General features: G+C 39.4%; 2 protein-coding genes across 6 annotated transcripts in view; one reads left to right on the forward strand and one right to left on the reverse strand.

The window, feature by feature from the left end:
• Positions 1 to 19882, reverse strand: part of ARSG (arylsulfatase G) — a 181382-nt gene that overhangs the window by 122173 nt on the left and 39327 nt on the right. The window lies entirely within an intron of this gene.
• The window catches only part of SLC16A6 (solute carrier family 16 member 6), a 45117-nt gene continuing 31817 nt past the window's right edge, over positions 6583 to 19882 (forward strand). The window contains exon 1 of one of the 2 annotated variants that reach the window (XM_036754104.1): positions 6583 to 6604. The gene's annotated coding sequence lies outside the window, so the exon portion shown is untranslated. Of the gene's footprint in view, positions 6605 to 12053; positions 12160 to 19882 lie in introns of those variants that run through there. The other variant, XM_036754103.1, reaches the window with a different exon arrangement.

Raw genomic sequence — 19882 nt, forward strand, 5'->3', positions numbered from 1 at the left:
CCAATTCACTTGCAAGTCATGACATCACCTTCCTTGATGCTGCAGACCTCAAAGTTTGGTTAAAAGAGGCAAACAGGGTAGGTGGTATGTAAATTCATATTGTTTTTTCCCTTAAAGCTAGCTGATACATGTATACACAGAGCCAGAACTTAAATTCTGACTGCCTGATAAAAGAATGACAAGCCTTTTATTCGTTTTAGAACAATCCCAACTCAAGATGTCTGTGTCCCTCAGATTTATGATCTCTGTATGTATTTAACCACATTTCCTTCTTGATATGCTCTCATATTCCTGGGTTTTCATTATATTGCTCTGGGTTCCATGAGTGTTGTCATTTTTAAGGAAAAGAATTTGGTTTTCTTCTCTCCTTTTTAAGGCAGGTGATCTGTTCATATATTTTGTTATTTTTGTTTAAAACAGAAACAGCTAAGCTACTAGTTTTATTTATCCATTCAATGGTTTTCAATTTTTTAATCTCTTCTTTAATTTTTTATAATTTCTACATTATTTAGTTGGGGGTTTCCCCCTCAGGATTGCTTGTGCTGCATCTCCCTTCCTGTCCAACACTCCCTATACCCCTCCTAAATCTATCCTCCATTCTCAATGCAACCTCTATTTACTCCATCCTTTCCTATTTTCCCAAGCTATTCCTTTGTCCTATCCTCACTTTTCTCGCTTCAAAATCTTATTAACTGGTTCAACTTTTCATTGTCTTCAACCCTTGATTCCCTTGCCTCTTCCTCTCTCCCTTGCAAATTTTCATCCTCTACTCATTGGCTCTTTGCATACTGCCTTGAAATATGCCCAGATCTGCCCCATTTCCTAAAACCTTCAATTGATCCTATTATCCCCTCAAACTATTGTCCTATATTTCTTCTCCTTTTCATAGCCAAACTCCTAGGGAAGGCATTCCACATTCCTTCTCTGTACCTTCTCACCTCCCACTCACTTATTAATCCCTTGAAATTAGCTTGTATCCTCCAGCATTCGAATGAAAGTGCTCTCTTCCAGGTCTCTAATAATCTCTCTATTGCTAAATCCACCGGCCTTTTTTCAGTCCTTAACCTTCTTGTCCCTCTTTTTATCAGTTGATACTGTTGACTATCCCTTCATCCACATCCTCTCAACTCAATGGGTTCCCATGATATTGCTCTGTGTTCCTTCAGTAGTTGTCATTTTTAAGAAAAAGAATTAGGTTTCTCTCTCTTTTTCTTTAAATCAGATGATTTAATTAGTCATACATTTTGTTAATTTTTTTTAAAAAGAAAAACAGCTACTAGTTTTATTTGTCCATTCAATAAACTTTTTGCTTTCAATTTCATTAATTTCTTACTTTTTATAATTTCTACTTTGTTCTTCAGTTGGAGATTTTTCCCCTCAGAATTATTTTTTCTGCATCCCATAGAGAAGGTATTTTGTCTCATTACCATCATTTTCTTTGATGACCTATCTATTGTTTCTATAAATTATTTTTTGACCCACTAGTTCTTTAGAACTCATCTTTAGAACTTAGTTTCCAATTATTTTTTAATTCTTGCCTTAAGGGCCCTTCATTGAATGATTTTGTTGCATTATAGTCCATAATGATGTTCTTCTCTACCTTTATGGTGAGGCCTTTATGCCCTAATATATGCTCAAATTTATACAGATATTATGTATAGATAAAACATATATAAATTCCTTTCTATTCCTATTCCCAGGCACTTTATCCCATTGCCATTGAACAATCATTTCTAATTTTTATAAAGTTATATTCAGATCCTTAAATTTTTTTTTGTTCATCTTTTGGTAAAGATTTGGAAAGGGTACATTAAGATCCCCTACTATTGTAGTTTTACTGTCTATTTCTCTTTTTAATTCAGTTTTCCTTTCAGCATTTATTACATACAATATATACACATGTATATTAAGTATTGATATTGATTTTTATCATGCTTTTAAGCAATGATGCAATTTCCCTTATCTCTTTTTATCTTATCTATATTTACTACACTTATCAAAAATTATGATTGTTACACCTGCTTTTTTAGTTCAGCTGAAGCATAATAGATTTTGCTTTAGCTCCTCATTTTAACTCCATATGATTCTTTGTGTTTGAAGAGTTTCTTGTAAACATATTGTCAGATTGTTTTCTAATCCATTCTGCTATCCTCTTCTGTTTTATGGGTGTGTTGGTGCCATTTGCATTTACAGTTATGATTGTTAATTGTGTATTTCTCGCCACCCTGTCCTCTTGTACTTTTTTATCTTTGAACCCACCTTCATCTTTAAAAATAAGAAAGTGGTAGAAAAGAGGGAATTTGCCTGACACTTATACTCTTATAAGTGAAACAGTCTAATTCCTTTCTAGTGTAGCACTTCTTTTCTCTTTACCTTGCTGTAATCCCAGATTTTTATTCTCTTATTTTTCTCTTAATTTTCTTTCATGTTCCCCTCTCCAATACTGGAATTTGTTTTGCTCATGACTATTCCATTACCTATCTTACCATCCCTCTCCAATCCCACTCCACTGTTCCCTTGTTCCTATCCCCTCCTATTTCTGTTCCGAGCTGAACTATATTAATATCTTGGAGAGGGAGGAGCTTGGAAGGGTGTAGTGTTCACTCTTTATCTGATTCAGATTAAAGTGAGGTTCATGGGATCCCCATCTCCCTCCCCTCCCCCACTCCTTCTTCCATTATTATAGTCTTTATTTTATCTACCTCTATTATACAATGATGATTTCATTCCCTTTCTTCCTCCAGTGTTCCCAGTCTAGTTGCTTCTACTTTTGTCTCCTCCTACGACTACTAAAACAACAAAAGTATACATCAACCTTCTGTGATTTTCACTTTTCTCTATGACACCTAAGGATATATGAGAGTTCTGAGAAGACATAGACAGTAGTCAATAAATATTTATTAAGCACCAGTGTGCCAGGCATTGTGCTAAGTGCTGGAGAGTATAAAACAGTTCATTCCTTCAAGGAACTTACAACTTCATGGGGGAAGACAACACATAAAAAGAAGCTGAAAAGTAGAGACAGGGAGGAGGGGAAGAATACCCCACACAGGGACATGATGAAGTTCTGTGGCCATAGTGAGAAATGATCTGAGAAAGTAGATTCCCTGAAATCCCCTTAATGCAGGATTAGGAAGGAGCTCTCCTTGCAGGCAGGGACTATTTATTTTTCTCTTTGTATCCCCAGTGCCTGGCACATGCTTAATAAATACTTGTTGATTAATTAAGGATAAAATGTACTTAGAAACTGCTTCATCAAGTTCTTTACACAAATACAAATTTAAATTTTTTAAATATTAATTCTGGTTCAGTAAAGTGCATACTTACCAACCTAAACTCTGACTTTGGCTGAAAGAGACTTGGAGGAGAGGTTGGATGTATTCATAAACAATCTCCCTATTATCCCTTGCCCCCTTTTATGTCAAAGGTACCAAAACCAGACTTTTCTCTGGATATAATTTTTGACTAAAGACAAAATCTACTTCCTGAGTGCATATGCCCAAACTCACAGAACTATAGGTTTTAAATCTTGAACAATTTGATGAACTTACTCCAAGCTTAGGTGCTATAGAACTGGTAAATGTTTTATTCTTATTTGAAATCCACTGTCAAGTTTGCTTAACCATCAAACATCAAGAGTTTGAGAACTATAACTTTGATGGAAAGCAGGCAGGCCAACTGTGAACAAAGGAATTTATTTTCATGCAAATTTCCCTAAGCAGGAAAAAAAAGAAAAGTTGTGCATAAACAGGCTACATAGAGCTTATTTCCCAGGAATGTGTCTAAAAGTTTTCAAAGTTCACCATAATGGCTTGCCTCATTGTAATGAAGGACTATAAGGACACTTTGTCTACTTCCTGGGCTGTAACAGGCGTAAGAGAGGTTAGAAATAAGAGTTCTTAACTTAATTTCTTGATTTTTCTGGTTCTGTACCAAGAATCCAAAAGTTCTTTTGTTGTTGTTGTTGTTTAGTCATTTCAGTCGTGTCTGAGTCTTCATGACCCCATTTGGGGTTTTCTTGGCAGAGATACTGCAGTGGATTGCCATTTCCTTCTCCAACTCATTTTTCAGATGAGCAACTGATTCAAACAGGGTTAAGTGACTTGCCCAGGGTCACACAGCTAGTAAGTCAGTCTGAGGCCATATTTGAATTCATAAAAATGAGCATTCCAAGCTCTATCCTCTGCAAGCTAAATAGGTGTTCTTGGTTTTGTTTTTGTTTGTGGGGCAGGGATGGAGGGCTATTGATTAACATTGTAAAAACAATGAGTTTCGGGGGCAGTTAGGTGACACAGGGAATAGAGAACCGGCCCCGGGGTCAGGAGGACCTGAGTTCAAATCCGGCCTCAGACACTTGATACATATACTAGCTGTGTGACCTTGGGCAAGTCACTTAAACCCAATTGCCCTGCCCCCCCCAATGAGTTTCCATGCTGCCCCCAATGGATTGAACAAGCAAGGTCTAGGCTTTGCAGTAATTCAATTCTGAACTATTCAGACAAAGTATGTACACTAAATTTGAAGTTGGCAATGGTGAGAGGGGTTGTGGCTTCATAATTGTCTCAATTACCCAAAAGTAAATGTCCCACTTTTCCCTTGGCAAAGCCGCAAGGAAGACAAACAGAGGTGGGTAGGGAAGAGATAAAATGTGTATGCCTAAAAATGTGTATCCATGTCTATTTTTGAAAATTATCAATTGTTCTGAATTATCTGTGCCTATGTGTTCTCAGGATAATTGATAGTTAACTAAATATCAGGAGAGAATCACTGATGATAAAGAACGAGAATAACCAGATTTAATTTGGGCCAAATCTGATAGAAGCGATTCAAATTTGCAGGGCTCCTAGTGTACTAAACCTTTATAAGGAATATGGCATATTTTGATTGTGACACCAGAATCATCAAGCTAGAAGGGAGCTGAAGATATCACAGAGTTTTCCCTTACCTTTTTAGCTTTCTCTCGTATTACCTCCCTCCATGTACTCTTAGACTCACTCCATCTAAACCTAACTACTCTGTCTGAGGAACATACCCTGAGCTTGCTTTCCTGCCTTCTCCTTCTCCTAAACCTTTTAAACACAGGGTTTGTATCTTTGTATCTTCCCCAGTTTCTAACACAGTACTCTGCATGCAAGTAGATACTTAATAAATGTTTGTTCAATTGAATTATTTCATTCCTGACAGGAGTGTGCCTAAACCAAATCCCATGGAAATGAAATCCAATATTTAACAACCTTGTTGGAACATTCTGTGCTATAAATTAATCCCATTTCTTCTTGTTCCATTATAGAATAGCTAACACTTAACAAATATTGTACACCTCTCCATCATCATAGGGAATATGAAGTAAGAGTAGCATCATCTTCAGCTGAGAAAATAAAAGCTCAAAAGAAGTGACATGTCCCACAGCTAGTAAATGTTACTGTATCCCACGTCTACTGAATCTGAGGTCCCTTGATTTGGAGTCACAAGACTTGAGTTAAAACCCCGGCTCTACCACTTACTAGCTGTGTGACCTTGAACAAGTCATTTCACCTTTCTGTGCCTCAGTTCCTTCATCTGTAAAATGAAATGGTTGGACTACAATTTCTTAAATTCCCTTCCAGGGCAAAAACCCTATGATTCTATTTTTATAAATCCATTGCTCCTTCCTACATCATATTGCCTTCAATGCATGTGAAGAACGTTTGATAATGCATGGGTCACAGATTTGGAGAGTTGGAAAGAACCTTAGTTTCTATCTAGTCAAAGTCACATGTAAGAGATCCCATTACAACAAACCCAACAAGCGGTCATCCAGCTTCTGCTTGACAACCATTTTGGTTGCCTTCCTCAAACATTCTCCATCGTTATCAACGCCTTTCATAAACTATGGTGGCCAGAACTGAACACAGTACAGATAAGGTCTGACGAGCTCAGAGTACAACAGGACAAATGATGTTGCCTGTTCTTGGAAGCTATTCCCCTCTTAACAAAGCCCAAAATGGAATTCAAAATTGGCTTTTTTTTTCTTTACTTCTATATCCCCCAGTTTACTAACAATGAGCTCCAAGATCTTTATCAAAACTGCCCACTACTCATGCTTCCTACACTTTATGTTTGGTAAGCTATTTTTTTCATTTACCTCTATCATCTTATTAAATTTAGCCCAATGCTCTAGACTATTAAAATCCTTTTAGATCTTGACTGGGTGATCCAGCTGGGAGGTGTAAAACTCAAACAAAAATGGAGTCCACTAATCTGCACATGAGGATCCCTGCGGGACACATATGGACTTGGTTTTAAAATACATAATATTATTATGTTTTATTGTATTTGTATTCATCTTGTTAAATAGTTCCCAATTATATTTTATTCTGGTTTGGCCATACTGGTGAATGCTTTGGACATGGGTTTGACATCTCTGATCTAGCTATCTTTCACAGCTTAGCACCATCTACAAATTGGATAAACACGCCATCTGTGCCTTTATCTAAGTCATTGATTAAAATGTTAAATAGCACAGGGCCAAGTACCAGTGCCTAGGATGCTCAACTGGAGACTATCAGCCATGCTGACGTTGAACCATTAACAACTGCTCTTTGAGTCCAGCCCATCCTACTAGGTCTGAATCTATCTTATTGTATGAGCATCTAATCTATCTCTTTATATAAATTCTCCACAAAAATAGCATACTAATACTAATAATAACATTTATATAGCACTTACTATGTGCCAGGACTATGCAAAACATGTTATAATTATTATCTCATTTAATGCTCATAACAACCCTACAAAGTAAGTAATATTATTATCCCCATTTTCTCCTCAGTTAATGAAACTGAGGCACAGATTAAGTGACTTACCCAGGTTCACACAGCTAATAAGTATCTGATCTTATCTTCCTTGCTCCAGCTCTGGTGCTCTATCCACTGTACAAAGAAATACTTCATCAAAAGATTTGCTAAAATCTAATAAACTATACCCATGTCCTCATTTACTAGTTTAGAAATCTGGGAAATGAGGATTTCTAGCCTGACCTGTGCTTGATGAAGCCATGTAATCTATGTAACTACTGCTTTCCTATCTAGATGTTTTACAACCATCTCTTCATTCATTCTTTCAAGAATTTTCCCAAGAATCAAAGTCAAGCTCCCCGAATTAATTTGTAGACTCTGTTCCTTCTTTTTTGAAAACTGAGATACTTCTCTTTCTCCAATCTTTGTGGTACCCCTCCAGTTTTCCTTGACTTTTCAAATATTACTGAAAGCAGTTCAGTAATCACACCTGCCAATTCTTTCTGTATCCAAGGATGTAGTGCATGTGAGCCAGATGACTTGAATTCGTGAAGAGTAATCAATTGTCCTCCTACTTATCTTTACCATCCTTACTTATCTTGTTTATCAAGTCCCTGAAAGTCATCTTTGTTTGCTATTTCTAATACAAAGGTCATCCTTGTCATCTTCAGATTTGATGTCTTTATCAGTCATTGATCAAAATGTTAAACATGTTCTCCTTTGCAGAGAAAACAGAAATAAAATAGAATTGAGTAGCTTTGCCTTCTCTTGGTTGTCAGTTATCATTCCATTCACATGGGAGCAAAGGTTCTAAACTTTCTTTGATCCTTTTTTCTCCTATTATAGCTTTTTTGGAGAGTAGAGAAGTAATCAGAGTTAAGTGACTTGCTCAGGGTCACACAGCTGGTATATTATAGCTTTTAAAAAGCACCTTGTCCTTGACTTTTTTTTAATCTTATCCTTAATAGTCCACTCAGATTTTGAGTATTCATTTCCATTTTTAAGCCAATAACAAAAACAAGAATTTATTGCATATAGTTCCTACTATGTGCTAAGCACTAGAGAAAATGATACATCTGTATCTCCTATATAGAGGCAGTTTGTTTGAATTCAAACAGGCAACTGGTGATAGGAGTAACATTAACTGAAGTCTGTTTTCCTAGACAGGAAAGTACAGTAAGAGTTGGTTTATGTAGAATTCTACCTAGCAGAAATCTCTATTGGTGTTTCCTTGCTTTTAAGAACAATGAGAACCAATGTTCTTGATAGCTACAGCACTGTAAGCACTCTAATCATCAAAAAAAGATTAAATAATATTCAGTGTTGTTTTGTTGTTAGAAATATTTTATTGTATATTTATTTGAAGATAGGTATGTTAAAAGTAGTTACCAAAACACCTATTCAAGATATTATGAAGATATTATAGTCTTCAAAACTCTAGTGGATCTGTGATCTGATTGTGAGGATATCTGGATAACAACGTAGGCCCAAAACCATCCATGCCTGTCCATCCTATAAGACTCTTATCCGTGTCCTTCTGTAAAGTTCACCAGATATGTTGGGCACCTCCCTCCTGTTTGTGTTAGACTGTGTGCAAACCCAACACAGTCTTTTAATGACATTAAATTACACATACTTAGAAACCAAATAGACATCCATTACACTCCCAAGCATTTTAACATTGGCTTCCAGGACCTGAATGAAATTAAGTGGAAAGGAAGACTTTTAATTAAAATGTAATTTACTTACCTTTCTTCTCCACCACCCTCCAACTCCAGAATATACATCTTTCAGTTTTGAGCTCTCCATACATCATGCTATGTCTCCCTAAGGACAAGAGTCTTTTTCTGGACAGATGAAGTCTAATCTGTAGAGAAGTGAACTGCTGACTAAAGGCTGGTTTCAGCGCTTGAGCTCTCTTCCACAGATATAAATCCCCAACAGGGATAATTGGTGGTTAGAGGTGAGGGGGCTGAAGAGCATCTAGCTGCTAGTCATAAGCTCAAGTAAAGCTACAACTAGGGTCAGGAACTGGGGCATTGTCCAGGACCCCCAAATTTAAATGGTACCAACACTCTTTTAGCAGGTACCACAGAATCTGACAGTTTGAAGAGACTCCAGTGTTCATCTAGTCCAAATCATGGCTAAAAGGAATCCCTACTATAACATAATCGGCAAGTGATTATCCGCTTGAAAATCTCCAAGGAAGGGACACCACCCCTCTCAAAGCAGTCTAATCCACTTTTGGAAATTCTAAGTGTTAGAAAGCTTTTTCCCCCTCCAACACTATACTGGTCTGCTTCACCTCCATACCAGCAGCATGGCCTTCTGAGAACAATTTTACCTAGAGACCAACACAAGTCCTGGTGAATCCCTGCCTAGAACTGCATTATCTTGAGAAGGGATCCCATCACACTGTTCCCTCTCCATTTTCTGACTCACCTTCTTCTCTGTTCCACCAAGAGATGAGTCTGCTTTAACTTCCACATTGGCTGCTTGGCTTCCACAAGAGTATCTTCCTTCCCTAACCCCATCTTACAGCCCCTTTTATGTTTTGTCTTCCCCTATTAGACTGTGAGCTCTTTCAGAATAGGGACTTTCTTGTTTTCTTTTCTTTATATCCCCAGCACCTTTACCACAGTGCCTAGCACATAGTTAAGTGCTTAGTATATGCTCTATCACCTCGCTATCCTAATTTCAAGGCTAAATTTGTCTTTTTGCAATTTTTAACCACTGTTCCTGGCTCTGTTCTCTGGTATCAAACAGAACAAGTAGAAAACCTCTTCCATATGATAGCCTTTCAAATATCTGAACACAGCTGTGCAATCAAAAAACATTTATTAAGGACCTATTATGTGCCAGGCATTGTGCTAAGAGCTAGGGATACAAAGAAAGTCAAGACGCAGTCCCTGTTGCCCTCCAAGAGCTCACAGTCTATTGGGGGAAGACAATACATAAAAAGATACTGGGGTGGGAAGGAAGGGAATATGAGGGTACCAGATAGAGGTATGACAAAGTCCTGCAATCCCACTCTACTTCCTCAGTCTTCTCTTCTCTAGGTTAAAAATACCCAGTTCTTTCATTCTATCCTCACATGAAATACACTCAAGGCCCTTGACCATCCCAGTTGCCCTTCTCTGGGGAGCTCCATTTCATCACTGTCCTTAACCTATGGCACCTAGGTCTGAACACAATGTTCCAGAAGAGGTCTAATAGTTTGGAGCAGAGAGGGCCATAACCTTCCTATCCCTGGAAGCCCTGCCTTTCACCAAAAACCTTTTAGAATGTTGTTTGCTTTTTTGGCTAATATAGATAACTCTCCCTCTCCCATCTTTGTACTTGTGAAGCTGATTTTTTAAAATACCTAAATGTGACTTTAAATTAAATGAGCACTGAATGTCAGTCCAATGCTCATTGGTTCTTGACTGCCATCCGGTGTGTTAGTTATCCTTCACAAAGTTTTGTGTCATTGGCAAATTTGATAAGCATACCTTTATCAGAGCCATATGTAAAAATGTTAAACAGCACAGGGCCAAGTACAGATCCTTGGGGTGGGTACTCCACTGAGATCTCCTGCCACGTTGACCAAAAAAAAATATTGCATATGTTACATTTTGTATTACATGTATCATGCATTATTATGTATCATTTATATAGACACATGTAATTGATATGTAGAAAAGTGTGCATACACACTTTGCTTCTGGAAAACATGTTCTTTCATCACACTTTAAGCCTGAGAACTACTGTGAAGTGGAGAGGGTTTGGGGAGGGGAACAGTGGCTCAAAACCAAAGTAAAAGGTTTGGGATAGAGTCCTTTAGTCAGGACATTTGTCCTTCCCTGGAAACTTTCTAGCCAAGGGTAAGCCACCCATCTCCCAGCTGGGAGGGGTTAGCATTGGGAACTGAGCTATGCTGACTCAGCTTTTGCGCATCCGGCTTCTCCCATCCCTTCCAACGTAACGGTGGCTGCGGCAGGGCAACTCCGGCGGCAAAGAAGGAACCGCTTGCGCTCCCTTTGGCCAAGCTGGGACCCTGCTCCTTGAAACTGGGTGGGTTAAGGGGCCAAGAGGGGATGTATAAGTTGATGAAACTGTGGAAAGGAAGGGGATGGGAGATCAAAGGAACCTGGGTTTTTAAAGAAGCCGCAAACGTCTCACACCCAAACTGGAAGGAACCTGTTTTTCAAAGGGCGGCTCCAAGTCGCCGCAGCCGCTGCCACAGCCACAGTGACAGTCACTACCACCAGGAGCGCAGCGCAGGACCTTGGTCCCACGCGCACCAAGCCCCATTCCGCTTCCAATTCCTGTTGGCACAGTAGTGTTTCAGTTCCACAAGCTGCTGTAGGAGGGGGAGGATGACTAGGGGCGGGAGGATCTAAGAGCTTGCCGCCAAGACTGGGTCCCAGGTCTTCGGCGCGTCTTTTAGCTGAGGAGAACAGGGGCGGTGGTCACAGGTTCATAATAGGAAAGTGGCAGCTACCACCCTACTCGTGCGTTTCTCCCCATGCTTTGGGGAGCGAATGGGGATGAGCAAAGGTGTAATTTATCCCCGGACTTCCTAGGGCACGGAAGGAAAGGGCTACCGCGAGGCTAGGGTAGAACGCCATGTCGCGCCCAAGGAGAGTTGGGGTAGGTGGGAAGATGCTGGGGGTGCGGAATCGGAATACGCAGTGACACCCTGTGGGAGAAACAGCGAAGCGCCCCCTCCCCGCCCCACCAAACAGGGACGGGCTGTAGCTGCTGTCGCCTCGGCACAGCTGGATGAGAACAGCGACGCAGTTACCTTACACGACCCCAAGCGGGGACGCGGAACACGGGAGCCGCCAAAGGGAGGGGGGCTGCAAACCGGGTGGCAGGATTGACGGGGAGGGGGCGGGTGCGCCCCTGTTTCGGCGCGCTCCGGCTCCACGAGGGCCGGGCGCGCGCGCGCCGGTTCCACCTCCCCCCTCCACACCCCGCGCACTGCCTCCTGCAGCACATGGTCGGCGGAGGCGCGCCCCCGAGGCCGGCAGAGACCGGCTGCAGCCGGTATCGGATAAGAGATAGGCATAGACCAGAGCGAGAGAGTCACTAGGACGGACAGACAGACGAAAAGGGGAGAAGGGGGCATCGTTGGGGTGGGTGGGGGTAGGGTGTGGTCGGGGGGGTGCTCCAGTCGTAGGAGTGGAAGATAAGGAAATAGGCGGGTTCGAGGACCGGGGGAGGGGTGGGGAGGGGAGGGTAGCGGGGACTCTCTGGGTTCTTTCCAGACCGGACGGGGTCTCCTGGGCCCCAAAGGGTTAACCCTTTTTATGTCTTTGAGCTGCTTATAAAGAGGGGGAGGACAAGCCTCCGCCTTATTGAGAACCTTTTGGGGTTTATTCTCTTCTCTCCTAACTTGGTGAGTGCTTTATTATTTACGCGTTTCAAAGTTTGATTGTGTATTTATTTTATTGCGGGGCAGGGGGCGGGTGAATAGGGCGCACGGAGGAAAACACCTTAACATTTTGGAGAGGTTATGGTGAAAATATTTTCTCCCTTGACAATTTAAGAGAGATTATGCCCTCTCCCTGGTGGAGGGCAGAGAGGATGTTAGTCTATCTATCATACCTCTCGTCTAATTTTTGTGGATTTAAAAAAAATGTTTGTTTTAAAAGAGGCCTTGCCTGAAGTGCCCCCCAAGTAAGGGGCTTAAGCCTCTGTTGGAGTTGCTGACGGCTGGTATTTAGCTCTGCCTTTGAGAGTCCTGCATGAAGTTCCCTGGACGTCATCAGAATCTGAATGTCAGAGGCACCTCACCGTGGCTCCGCACTGCACACGGCTAGGGCGCAGACCCATGCTGTCCCAAGAAAGTAAGGTTACTGCCTCCAAGCCAATTACTTTGTGATCCCTGGCTTTCTCGGACGGGCAGAGCTTTCCCGGTAGACTCCAAATCATTATGTTTAGATTGTTAAAGTTGTAGCTCTCTGTGACTGCAGGTTTCCCCTCCCATCTTAAGCGGTTTCTCCCCTGCATCCAAAGCAAAACGCTCCGGTAGCCGGCAAGTGTCACAGCTGTTTTGCAAAGGAGGATCGCTTTTTAAAGGAAATGGGTTATTTCCTTATGTTCAACAAAGAAGAAATAAAAAATGACATAGGTGGCTAGCAACATTGGATGTACGCTTTAGTGAGAAACCAGCCTTGGAAGCAACTACTTGGCACCATTAGGTCTTCTACCTGAAATTCCTATGTTTGCAAAGTTTAAAATTTAAAGCTAGCAATTTATAGCTGAGTCTGTTTCTACACTGAGAGGTATCACAGAAAGTGTGTGGTTTCTCCTCCCTCCCCCAAATGGTAGAGTTATTCTTTTGTAGCCACAGAGTTTATGGTAAAATCTTTGGAGGTAAACCACCTTGGGGTAGAAAGCTCTGCACTATGACAGTTTAGTCAGTGATACATCCTGTATGGACAATGTAGAAGTAGTCCTGAGGTTCCTTTCGCTTAAGACTTTCCAACATAGAGACATACTGTATGTAAATAAACAGTGCAACCAAGTGGAAAAGCAAGTTCTACTGTCTTAATGACTGCCACTAACCCCAGAGTTTTATTTCTGTGGTTTTCAAACGAGGAGTTTCCTCAATGGAAATCCTTCCAGGGAGAACACAGAGAACACAATTAAATTCTTGGATCGGGCTGCAACATCATGGTCTAGTAAATTGGAGGATGAATTCTGTCAAATATTTCAGTGCTGCTTATGCAACATTTCTGGAAAGGCTTGGGATTCTTTACTGTACAGTTTGGACATTTTTTTACAAGTGGACTTCACCTAACTAGTTTTTGACAACTATGGATTGGAACAACTTGTTGAAAGCTGTTCTCCAGGGTTACACCTTTAAGAAGAATGGCAATACATGACACGGTTTGCCGAGTGGCAGCTTGTATGAGTTGCCTTTAAGCCCTGGAAGTGTCGTTTTGAAACTGTTCTGAAGTTTTTGAAGATAAAGCTGCTAATATGGAATAACCAATGTTGTGCCTTTTTAATGCATACAGGTTGAATGTCATATTAAGCAATAACTATTACAGTGAAATTCCATATTTTAACATATTTCTAAGCCCCAGCAGAATGGTCAGTTATTTCAAGTATATTCAGTACACAGAGAATTTGAACAGTCCTTAAATTTATCATGAGATTTTCATTTCCTCAAGAAAGAGTTTAAAGGTAGTTTGTACTAAATTATTGCTTCTCTGCATCTTTTTGAAGAATACTAGCTTAAAGATGAGATTGTTGTTATTACTTCTATTTTGTACCTAGGAGAATATTAGCTCTGGGAGCGACCATTGAAATAGTTTAGTCCAGCCCCCTCCTTTTATTCACAAAGAAACTGGAGGCCATTAACTAGGTCTCAAAGTGATAAAGATCATTTTTAGTTACTTTGTGCTACACTGTAGACACTTTGTATTTGTTTATCTGCACACATGTAGTATCTGCCTCAATAGAAAGTAAGCGCCTTAAGGACCTGGGCTCTTATTAAATTTTAAGTCTTTGTATCTCCTGGGACTAGCAGGACACTTAATAATTATTTGTTGTATTAAACTGAAATAAAGAGAATAAACTCCAAAAGGTAAAGTAATTTACATAGCAAATAAATATCAGAGAAGATCCTAGATTGTTAGAGCTAAAAGGAACATTAGAGATTATCTCTAGTCCAAACCTTTATTTTATGAGGGAAATTGAGGCCCACTTAGGTGGTTTGTTCAGTCACAAAGTGACTTGCCTCCTTAGAACTCAACATTTTAAGTGAATATACCATCCTAGCAGACAAACTCACCTGACTATAAAACTGCATGGGAAAGATGATTTCTCTCCTCTAGAGCCAAAAATCAACTCAGGGGCTATCTAATCCAATACATAGGAAACCAAGGCCCAGGGAGACCAAGAGACTTGCCCGAGGTCACACATGTTCTCCTATGGTAGTTCTCCCAGTAGTAAGCATCAGAAGCAGAATTTAAAACCATGATTCTGAAACCAATGCCCCTTAAACAGTACTGTGTTGTATTAATACTACTAATCATAGCTGAGATTTGCATAGCATTTTAGGGTTTGCCAAGCACTTATCTCCTGTCTACTCTGACAGGACAAATATTGCTATTCACATTTTGCAGATGAAGAAACTGGCTATGAGAGGTTAACTTGCCCAAGGTCACACAGGAAGTTAAGTGTTGTGAGGCAGAAATTTGAATCCAGGTCCTGAGATGAGTTTCTTTTCCCCACTACTGGCATCTGTACAAACACCTGAAATCGGCCCCAACTGTTACTCAGTCTTGTGTTTTGTTATATAAATATGTATAAGTATGTGTGTGTGTATATATATATATATATGTATATGTACACACACACACACACACATAATACCTGGAAATACACCTGCCAAAACAAACCCAGGAACTATATGAACAAAATTATTTTTAAAAAAACTTTATACAAATAAAATCAGATTTAAATAATTGAAGAAATATTAATTGTCCATGGGTAGGCAGGGCCAATCTAATAAAAATGACAGTTTTACCTAAACTAATTTATACATTCAATGGCATCCCAATTAACTTACCAAAAAATTATTTTACTGAATTAGAAAAAACAATAACAAAATTCATTTGGAGGAACAGAAAGTCAAGAATACCAAAGGAACTAATGAAAAAAAGATGTAAGGGAAGGAGGTTTAACAGTACCATAACTATTAACATAATAACCATAACATTAACTATATTATAAGGCAGTAATTATCAAAACTATCTCGTACTGGCTAAGAAATAGAAAAATAGATCAGTAGAACAGAGTAGACATACAATTCAGTGGCCAATAAATATACTAACCTTGTATTTAACTAACAAGTATAAAGACCTAAGTTTTGGGGATACAAATTCACTATGTGGTTAAAATTGTTTGGAAAATTGGAAAACAGTCTGTCAGAAATTAGGCACACACCAGTATCTTACACCATTTACCAAGATAAGATCAAAATGGATACATGACCTTGAAATAAAGAGAGCTATTATAAGATAATTTGAAGAACGTGGAATATGTTACCTGTCAGACTTATGGATAGGTAAACAATTTATTAATAAACAAGATAGCAGCGTGAGGTGTAAAATGGATAATCTTGGTTACTTTAAAAATGACCTAGGGAAGGGGTCCTTAACATTTTGTGTATATGTGTCATAGACACAGCATTTTGATAATAATTAACATATGTAGTAATTTGCTTTACATATGTTATCTCATCTGATCCTCAGAACAACCCTGGGAGGTAGGTGCTACTATTATTTAGATTCAACAGATTTGGAGACTGGGGTTAAGAGAGGTTAAATGACTTACCCAGGGACACAAAGCAAGTGAAGTGTCTGAGGGAGATTTTGAATTCCAGTCTTCCAACATACAAATCCAGCACTCTTTCCACTGTACCACTATCTGATTCTGGAGAATCCTATGGTTCCCTCTTCTCAAAATAATGTTTTTAATGCATAAAACATTACATAGGATTACAAAGGAAACCAATTATATTGAACTAATTATGCATCCAAACAAGTTGATTCTAGGTTAAATGCCTGCTCTAGGGTGTCTATGAATTTTTTTTTTAATGTAGAGGCATTAGGGAAGTACTGTCTTCTCCATCCAAAATCTCCATCCTTATTTACCAAAATTTCTAAAACTAACTACACAGAAATTACTCCAAGGAACCAGACAACTATTTGCTGTAAAGTTATCATCCCTTATCCACTGGTAATTGAAAATAATAGGGCATAAGACTGCCTCAGAAAGTTATAACCATAAACTTTTTTGGAGAGACAGAGGACTTTTATATGATCTTAGTAATAACAGTAACTTTTGTTCAAAGAATGGCAGTTTCCTTCAAAGATGTGAAATCGCAAAATGATAAACAGTAAAAGGTGAGGCAGTTCATCCTCAGTGGGGTACATTATTTGATGAGAGTATTAATGATTCTCCAGCTCTGTGTGTCTTCAAGAAAAGGATGAATGACTTCTTGACAGGTATATTTTAGAGGATATTCTTGTTCAGATACTGCTTGCACCAAATTACCTTTGAAACCCCTTCCAGCTCTGACATTTTCTAACAAGGCAGGGGAGGGAATAAGAATTTATATAGTTCCTACTATGTGCCAGGCACTGTGCTAAACACTTTTACAAATATCATCTCATTTAATCCTTACAGCCTGGGAGGAAGATGCCATTATTATCCCCATTTTAAGGTTGAGGAAACTGAGGCAAACAGAGGTTAAATGAGATCATATAGCTAGTAAGTGTCTAAGGCCAGATTTAAACTCAGGTTTTCCTGACTGGCCCAGCTCTCCATCCACTGCCCGACCTAGGTGTTCCTAGGGATTAATAATCTTCTACGAGTTCAGAGTATATAGTTAGCAGAAAGAAAGAAAAAGAAACCAAAAGCTAAGTGTCATTTATTAAATCATATACACTTAAATCATATACACATCTTCAGCAACTGTCCATCAAACTTTTGGATCTAGGCTTAAGAATTCATCTTCTATGTGCACTATATACATTCTTCTTTGTTTAGTGATGTTAGTCTCTAACAGGTGAACAGGTTTGGGCAGCCCTCTACTTTCCACAACTCTCTGGGCTAGTTCATTTTGTAAATTCATGGTGCTTATCATAATAGCTGACATTTTACAGTGTTTTCAGGTTTACAGAATGCTTTTCTCAGAATAATCCTATGAGGATTGAGGAAATTGAATTTCAGAGAGGTGAGATGACTTGTCCAGAGTCATACAACAAATAAATGGCAGAGCCTGGAATCAGAACCTTGACTCCATAGCCAATGCCTTTTCTAGGACACTATGCTGGAAGAGACCTAGGTATCACCTATTTCAATCTCCTTTTTACAAATGAGGATGTTAAAGGCCAGGGAGATGAAATGAGCTAGTGAAAAAGCCAAGACTGGTATCCATGTTTCCTGATACCTCAAACAGTGTTCTTTCTGTTATACCACACCACACAGACTAGAATTAGAGCTCAAAGGGGACTAGAATCATTTAATCCAGACCCTTCACTTTACAGATGAAGGAACTGATACCTAGGAAGATGAGGTAAATTGCCTGTGGTCACATAGCAAGTTAGTTTAAGAGCCAAAAGGCAAATTATTTCCACATGAAATCAAAGTAGAGGGTTTATTCATTGAATGAGATCAGCTTCACAAAAAGGGTCCCTTTCATGACTACAGATTACATCTATACCTCTAGTCAGCAAGTATACACTCTGAATCTTAAAGAAGCCTAGGGCAGAAACTTCTGGAACAAAAATTTGTGTCCTAATGATTTGAATGTAGAAGAATCATCTCTATGGGAAGGGCCAATTAGTATTCCTACTTTAAACATACTTGAATTAAATGTAAAGGACCATGTACTTCACACAGTCATGATCTCAGTTGAAAGAGATATGCTCTTTGGAATCTTAACTAGTTTTGTAGTAACATTTACATTTCTCTTGATTATAATAATAATAATATAGTGCTAAGTTAACTAGCATTTATTAAGGAACTGCTACGTGTCACATTCTGTTCCAAACTCTGGGGATACAAAGAAAGGCAAAACTAATCTCTGCTTTCAAGGACTTGAATGTAGGGGGAAGGGGAGTAAAGTGTCAGAAGACTGGAAAGGTAGGAGGGAACCAATAAAAGTAAAACAGAAGATTTTATATTTGATCTTGGAAGCAATAGAGAAGCACTAGAGTTGACTGAGGGAGAGAGAGAGGTTTATAATCAGACTTATGTTTTAGAAAGACCGATTTGGTAGGTGAATGAAAGAAGGATTGTAGTGGGGAAGAACCAGCAGGCTATTGAAGAATGCCTGGAATAAGGCAATAGGGCCTGAACCAGAGTGGTGACACTGTCAGAGGAGAGATGATTTAGGTAGAAATCATGGGACTTGACAATAGATTGGATATGGGGAGAGAGTGAGAGTAAGAAGTAGAGGATGACACCTGGGTTGTGAACCTGAGAGACTGCAAGGATGACCTCATCTTTGATAGTAATATGGACATTAGGAAGAGGGAAGAGTTGGGGGGGTGAGGGTGGGAGAAAAGATAATGAGTTGTCTTGAACATATTGATTTCACAAAGTAATTTAAATAACTATGTGATCCTCAAAGCAATCCTATGAATTATAGGTGGTACTGTCCTTAATTTGCAAATGAAGAAACTGAGGCTTAGAAAGATGAAGGAACCAGCTAGTGAGTGTCAGAGGTGAAGTTCAAACTCAGTTCTTCCTTGACTGTAAGTCTAGAGCACCATACTGCCTAACTACCCATTATACTCCAAGTTACTGTAGTTCAAGTTACAGTTCTATAACTCAAGGTGACCTATACTGGGGCGGGAGGGGGGGGCAGTGACGGGACTCTTTGTTAAATAGTTGACTAATGACTGGTACTGAAACCTCCTGGGTCTTCAGGGCCAAGCCATTACCTACTTAATAAGGTTGTGTTTGGAAAGTTAGCAGTTATCTTGGAGTTCAATGGGTTTTAACTTGTACCCTAAAGAGATTACTGTTTAGAAAACAAAGGCCACACACTTTTTGGTCACCTTTTATATTGCCTAGGGTATATGTGCTGGTGAGCTTTTCAGGGAGAACTTTTTATTGTTCAGCATAATTAGCTGCACTCATTTATTAAGAAGTTTTTTGAGGAGAACCACTTTTCAACTTTGACTCAATAAGCTAATTAACAACTCTGGGGAGGATAAAATAGAGTGTGGCTTGAAGTCCTGATTCCTCCAATTTAAGTAAAAAGGCCAATTGGGAAGGTTGGGGAGTTAGTTGAAAATTGTCTTTGGGAGTTCAGTTCTTCTCTTCCCTCAGGTCTTCTAATAACTGCTGAGCATCGTAGCCAGTCGTATTGGATGCCTGATCAAATTGGAAACTGTCCAGATGGAACAAGGTCCAAGCCCTTCATTTTATAAATGAGAAAACAGGCTCAGAGAGGTAGATTTGACTTGCCCAGGGTCACCCACTGAGTTAGGAGGCATTATGGATAAGTGGAAAGATGACTAGAACTTTTCTAAGTATGATATGTCATTAGGAAAGGGGTACAATGTAAGCTCCTGAGGTAAGAGGCTGTT

Source organism: Trichosurus vulpecula, chromosome 4 (genome assembly GCF_011100635.1).
Source record: "Trichosurus vulpecula isolate mTriVul1 chromosome 4, mTriVul1.pri, whole genome shotgun sequence".
NCBI classification, from domain to species: Eukaryota; Metazoa; Chordata; class Mammalia; order Diprotodontia; family Phalangeridae; genus Trichosurus; species Trichosurus vulpecula.